A 6,000-nucleotide genomic window follows, 5' to 3' on the forward strand; every position below is an offset into this window, starting at 1 on the left:
TCAGCCTCAACTGTTAGTGGTGCAATTGGCAAAGAAGGAGTCACAGCTCTTGTTTCCCTCTCTGGCATCAAGTTAAAGACAGAGCTCAGATCTTGAACCAGGCTCTAAGAGCAAATGTATAGTTGATCAGAAGGGCTGTTCTTGCTGAGACCAGGCTGCAAATCTGCAAGATGTCACAGCTCTGAACTTCCCAGCCCAGGGGAATTGGCACATACAGGTAATCAATGTCAGCAATCAAACCACAGCTGACATGCAAAGAGTAGATTTATTTCATTACCTCACTGACACTTTATTCTGTGATGGAACTGAAATTTTCCAGACCCCAAGGAACTAAGGTTGGGACTCTGCCAGTCCAATTCAGCAAGTTTCAGCTTGCAGAGACAGTCTATATACTGTGAATGAGAACCCAAAGTTTTACAAGGAAGAAAGCCAAAATGAAAAGCCTTTGCATTCTGCTTAGTGCTCCCTGTGCAAGTGTTAATATCTTCATTAGTCATATGTCACTTGATCTTACTTCCGTTCAAAAACAATTGCTTTATTTCCTTATCACAGGCAGCAAGGGATGAGTGCTGGCAGGGACAGCTCTTTGTGTAAGAACGGGTAGCACATACTGTGAGTAAAGATAGTTCTTGATTACTTTCACCTTTCATCATTATAACTTTGCTTAATATTGTAATTAGAATATTAGAATGTGCTTCATTTAGCCAGGAATGTGATAAAAAGTAATTCTTTCTGGGGTATTTTTGTACACCAGAGATGATTAAGAATTCAGTCAGTGTGTGATTTTCCATTTTCTTTCCTATATCCCTTTTTTAACTTGAACTCATGAGAACTATTAAGTTAGACCAAACCTTAATTATTGCATCCTTTTGCTTGACAGATTGAACTATATCACTAGAATCATTTAGCCTAACACCCTGGAATCATCATTTGGAACATTAAGAGTGAAAAAAGGTGTGAAGGAAGGGGATGAATCAGGGCATAAAAAAGGGTTCCACTCGTGGAGTAAGGAGACAAAACCAGTACCATAAGGCGTGTGAGATATGTGAAGATAAATTTAGGAATATCTTGGCCACTTGTCTAAAAATTTTTTAAATCACCTTCTGGAATAATCTTTTAACCAGTGCTTGAAATTTTCTTTTCAGTACATTCAGCATGGTCAAGATTTGCCTGAATATTGAGAAATTCTCTTCATTTCCTACACAACATATTACATTACCTCATTCACTCAAAAAAGCTAAATTCAGGAATCTACTGTTAACTTATTGGCCCAGTCCATCTTTTCTAAACATACACTTCCACAAAATTTTTGGGGGGATTTGAAAATGTGAATTGGAGACTTTCCTCTGTTCCTTTGTTGCATCATTTTTTCCCCTAAACAATGAACATTCTTTGACTTTGAAGGCAGTAAATTTTGCATTTGTACTGGAATCAGTGTTGATAACATAGAGATATTTTAGTTACTGCTCAGAAGAGCTCACACAGATTTAGAGTATTTTCTGCTTCTCACCCCACCCCACCAGCAATGAGAGTAGGGATGCACAAGGAGTTGGGTGTGGACAAAGCTGATCCCAGCTGAAAGGGATATTCCAGACCATGTGGCATTATACACAGTATATAAAGCTGTGTGGATGAGAAGAAGGAAGGGGAAGGCATTTGGAATGATGATGTTTGTCTTCCCAGGTTGATGTTGTGCATGATGGAGCTCTGCTGTCCTGGAGATGGCTGAAAACATGCCTGCCATAGGAACGGGTGAATGAATTCCTCAATTTGTTTTTCTTGTGTGTGTAGCTTTTACTTCAACTATTAAACTCCCTTTATCTCAACTCTATCTCAATTACTTTTGCTCCTCCAATTCTCTCCCACAACTCAATGTGAGGAAAGTGAGCGAGAGGATGTGTGGGGTTTAGGTGCCACTTGGGGTCAAACCACAACACAATTATAAAGAGAGGGAAACTGTTATGCCATGGTCTGAGTTAGTTGTACACATTTTCTAAGTCAGTCAGACAGAATCATGCTGTCTTCAGAAATCCTGTGGAGTTGAGTAGAAATAAGACTGTTTGAAGAAACACCTGCAGATCCTTGAACTGTGAACAACATCTCATAAATAGCTCAGGATATCTTGAAGATCAAACTGTTTAGTAAGAAATTAGATGCCACAATGAAGGCAGACTCCAGATCCTACCATGATGACAACTGTGCAGTCTTGGGTGCTCACAATCTGCTGTATAGTATGAGCAATACTTGAAGACTGCAAGAAGAGAATGCTGACACATGCAGTGGTCCCTGAGCTCTTCTAGCACACAGCTGCCATGCAGAGGCCAAGGGATGGCCCTGAAGGCATCCCTTCAGTGAGGAGTAGCCATGCTCTTACAGAAATGAATATTGCCTGTGTTGGGGGAGCATAAGCCTGATCCAAGGAGCATTCGTGGGAGCTAAGCCTATTTACATTTATTTGAAATGAAGGTGATTGGAAATTTACTTTGGAATTAGGTGTAAATAAATAAATAAATAAATAAATACATAAATAAATATAGTGCACAACAGTACTCTGCAACATGATTATATAAGGCAATGCTTCCAAGCCTCTAGGATTTTGATCATGCCTCAATTTTCCTTAGTAGCTAAATCCAAACTCCCCTCTAGTCTTCTTGCTTCCTATATTTAGTGTCTTCATTTGTTTGTTCAGACTTACAGAAATATAATAAAAATGCCTTGCTGGTGCTCTATGCATTTTGATGGTACATTAAAAATAAAACCCAACCAAAATCTTACCTGAAAAATTACTGCATAACCTGGTCTTAAATGACTCCACCTTCATACGTCATCCCCAGGGTAAGAAGCATATGCTCTGCATTCCATGTCATGAAAGCACCAGTTTGGTGAGCTGTAACAAACTCATTATTTCACCACATTGAATAGCACAGGAAGATATAAAAAATTATGATTGTGCCTTAGGCCACAGGGGATCAGAGTAGACTCAGGACAAAATGTTGTGAAGAGCAGTCTGTGTCCCTCTGCTCTAAATAAGATTTATCCTCAACAGTAAGGAAGTAAATCCATGTGCATGCTTGTGTGTCCCTCAAAGACAGAGATCAGTCCTTGTCTCGCCCTGTTTAGCAGGAGAGGTATAACTTCTGTGTTCCTTTATTTCTTACTGTGGAGAGCTGTTGACTCCCTTGAAGGGAGCAAGGTCCTGCAGAGGGACCTTCCTAAACCAGAGGACAATCACTATCCATATGAAGTTCAACAAGGGGAAGTGCCAGATTCTTCACCTGGGATGGGTCAAACCTGGACATACAGACAGGCTGGGGAATGAGATGAGATGCAGGTGAGCAGTTCTGCACAAAGGGGCCTGGGGATTCTGGTCAATGGCAAGATGGGAATAAGTCAGCAGTAGCCTGGCAGCCAGGAGAACCAGCGTGTCTTGGGGGACATCAGGCCAGCCTGACAGAGGGAGGGGATTGTCCTGCTCTGCTGTGCACTGGGGCAGCCTCATCTTGGATTTTCTGTGCACTTTTGAGCACCACAATGTAAGCAAAACATTAAGCCATTAGAAAGTGACCAAAAGAGGGCAACAAAGACAGTGAGGGGTCTTGAGGGGAAGCCATAGAAGCCAAGAAGAGAATGAGGTCACTTGATCTGTTCAGCTTGGAGGAGGCTGCCAGGAGACCTCATTGCAGTTTACAACTTCTTTGTGAGGGGAAGAGGAGGGACAGGCACTGATCTCTTCCCTTTGGTGATGAGTGACAGGACCCAAGGGAGCGGCCTGAAGCTGTGTCAGGAGAGGTTTAGGTTGAATATCAAGAAAAGGTTCATCACCCAGAGGCTGTCTGGGTATTGAGCAAGCTCCTCAGAGAAATGGTCACAGCACCAATCCTGACAGAGAAGTGCTTGGACAATGCTTTCAGGCACATGGTGTGACTCTTGGGGATGCCCTGGGTAGGGCCAGAAATTGGACTTGATGATCCTTTTAGGTACCTTCTAACTCAGTTTATTCTGTGATTTTCACTATCATGAGATTTATGTTATGGTTGATTGGCTTTTTCTCACAAAGTCTCATCCACACTCTTCGTTTAGTGACCCACTTTTTCTGTATGTATTTTTTTCCCTTTCATCTCTACCCAGAGATTTTCAGCATGACTCACTTCCTACTACATTGGAGATCTCAGATCGAGCCTACATCTTTGATATGCAAGGAACACTTCCTTCCTTTTGTCCATGAACACATTATACCCTTTAAATTAATACCTTTAATCAATATGCCAATTATGTGAATTTTCTCTCCAAGTCTGTTCTGTAAATTATATCACATTCTTATCCTCTGCATGAATAATTTCAGGTTTACAGATGTATTCTCCATGGTTTTCATCATATACAGAAACCTAAAATGTTTGGCAGGCTATTTTATAATCCCCTTTGATAGTTCTATATTCTGTAAAAGAAAATATCTCTTCTAGTTTCTTGGCCTTTGTCCAAGTCAGCAAGTCAGCTTGAGTCTCTACTCATCTGTAGTACACTGTCCATTGCTACTCTTGCTCCTGGTTTAAAACTCAACAGATTTACAAAATAATCTTCAAAATTTCTCTTCCTCTTTCACATATTCTAAACTCTGCCATCAGTCAAAGAGTGACTCATGAAATATCCTTGGATGAAGAAGTGAAAGCCCTCCTGACAGCACCATCTGCTTATCCATGGCTTTGTCAATTGGATACATTTTTATGTGGATGTGCTTTGTCCCTTCACTGGAGGAACAGATGGAAGTCCCCAGTCCTTCAATTTTCCTTCCACTATCTCACAGTCAGTTTGGATCAGTGTAGGAACATTAGCAGGGCTCAGGAGAAAAAGCAGAATTATGCCTTGACCAAGAGTCTGAATGTACCTCAGCAACTTTCAGTAATATTTCACCTCCCAAGTACTCTCCAGTGCATCTCCAGGAGTCTCTGGGAGTCTGGGCAGAGCTTTTCCCCTCACAATACTGACATGATGACTCTGACAGAGGCTTAGGAACTAGAAGAGTTATTTTCTAGGAGAGAAATTTAGTAATAATAGAAATTTACTCATACACTCTACTAGATCTCTGCCCCTTTGGCAGCATGGGTTGCCCAACTGAGTTCACTTTCAATCTGTCATGCAAGCTGTCCCTGAGTGTGCAATGGAAGAGATGACATATAAATAGGTATTTTCTCTTATTTTACTACCATGTTATTTTTGAAATGTCTCAATTAAAAAAAAATCCATCTAGAAACTAAAATTAAGCAGGATTTGCAAAATTTGACAAGTTTTGAATGATGAAAGTGAAGCTAAAAATTAAGAAACAGAATTATAGAATGATTTGTGTTGGAAGGAACTTTAAAGATCATCTAGTTTCAACTTCCTGTTGGGCAGGGAATCTTCCACTAGATCAGATTGCTCAGAAAATAAGAAAATACAGTCTTTGCTAATTTTATTCCTTCATATCCTTTTATAATTTATTTTATATGTGTTATATTTTGACCTCCCAACCTTCTTCCAGATTATACTTATTGAACAATGTATTTTAAAAGTCAGTGGTACTAAATTCTAATATAACAACCCAGTAAGTACTTCATCAGCCAAATCTTTGTCACTGTAATCTGCTAAAACCATTACTTCATTACAAGAGTAGCATTGTTTTTTACTTTGTTCCTAGCCAAAACCAATTCCAATTAACAACTCTGGCTCAATTTTCCCATGCGGTTAACGTGCTCTGTTGCAGAAAGGTGCTACACTTCCATAGGTAACATGACAATTTCAGTGGATTGTGACAAGAATTCAGTTGTGTCAAGAAGCCAGAGTGTTGATGAAAGGGATTTTTCAAAGTCAGCTTCTTTTCTGCTTCCACTTCTGTTAGTCAAAAAAACATCTTTGTATGGTTAATGCATCAAGCAACACATATTGAGAGCACCAAACTGCTTGCAGTATAAAACCAAATAATCTCATTTCTATTATTTGAAAACCTTTATCTCTCTGAAATTATTC

The sequence above is a fragment of the Lonchura striata genome, chromosome 1 (genome assembly GCF_050655825.1).
Source record: "Lonchura striata isolate lonStrDom1 chromosome 1, ASM5065582v1, whole genome shotgun sequence".
In the NCBI taxonomy this organism is placed as follows: Eukaryota; Metazoa; Chordata; class Aves; order Passeriformes; family Estrildidae; genus Lonchura; species Lonchura striata.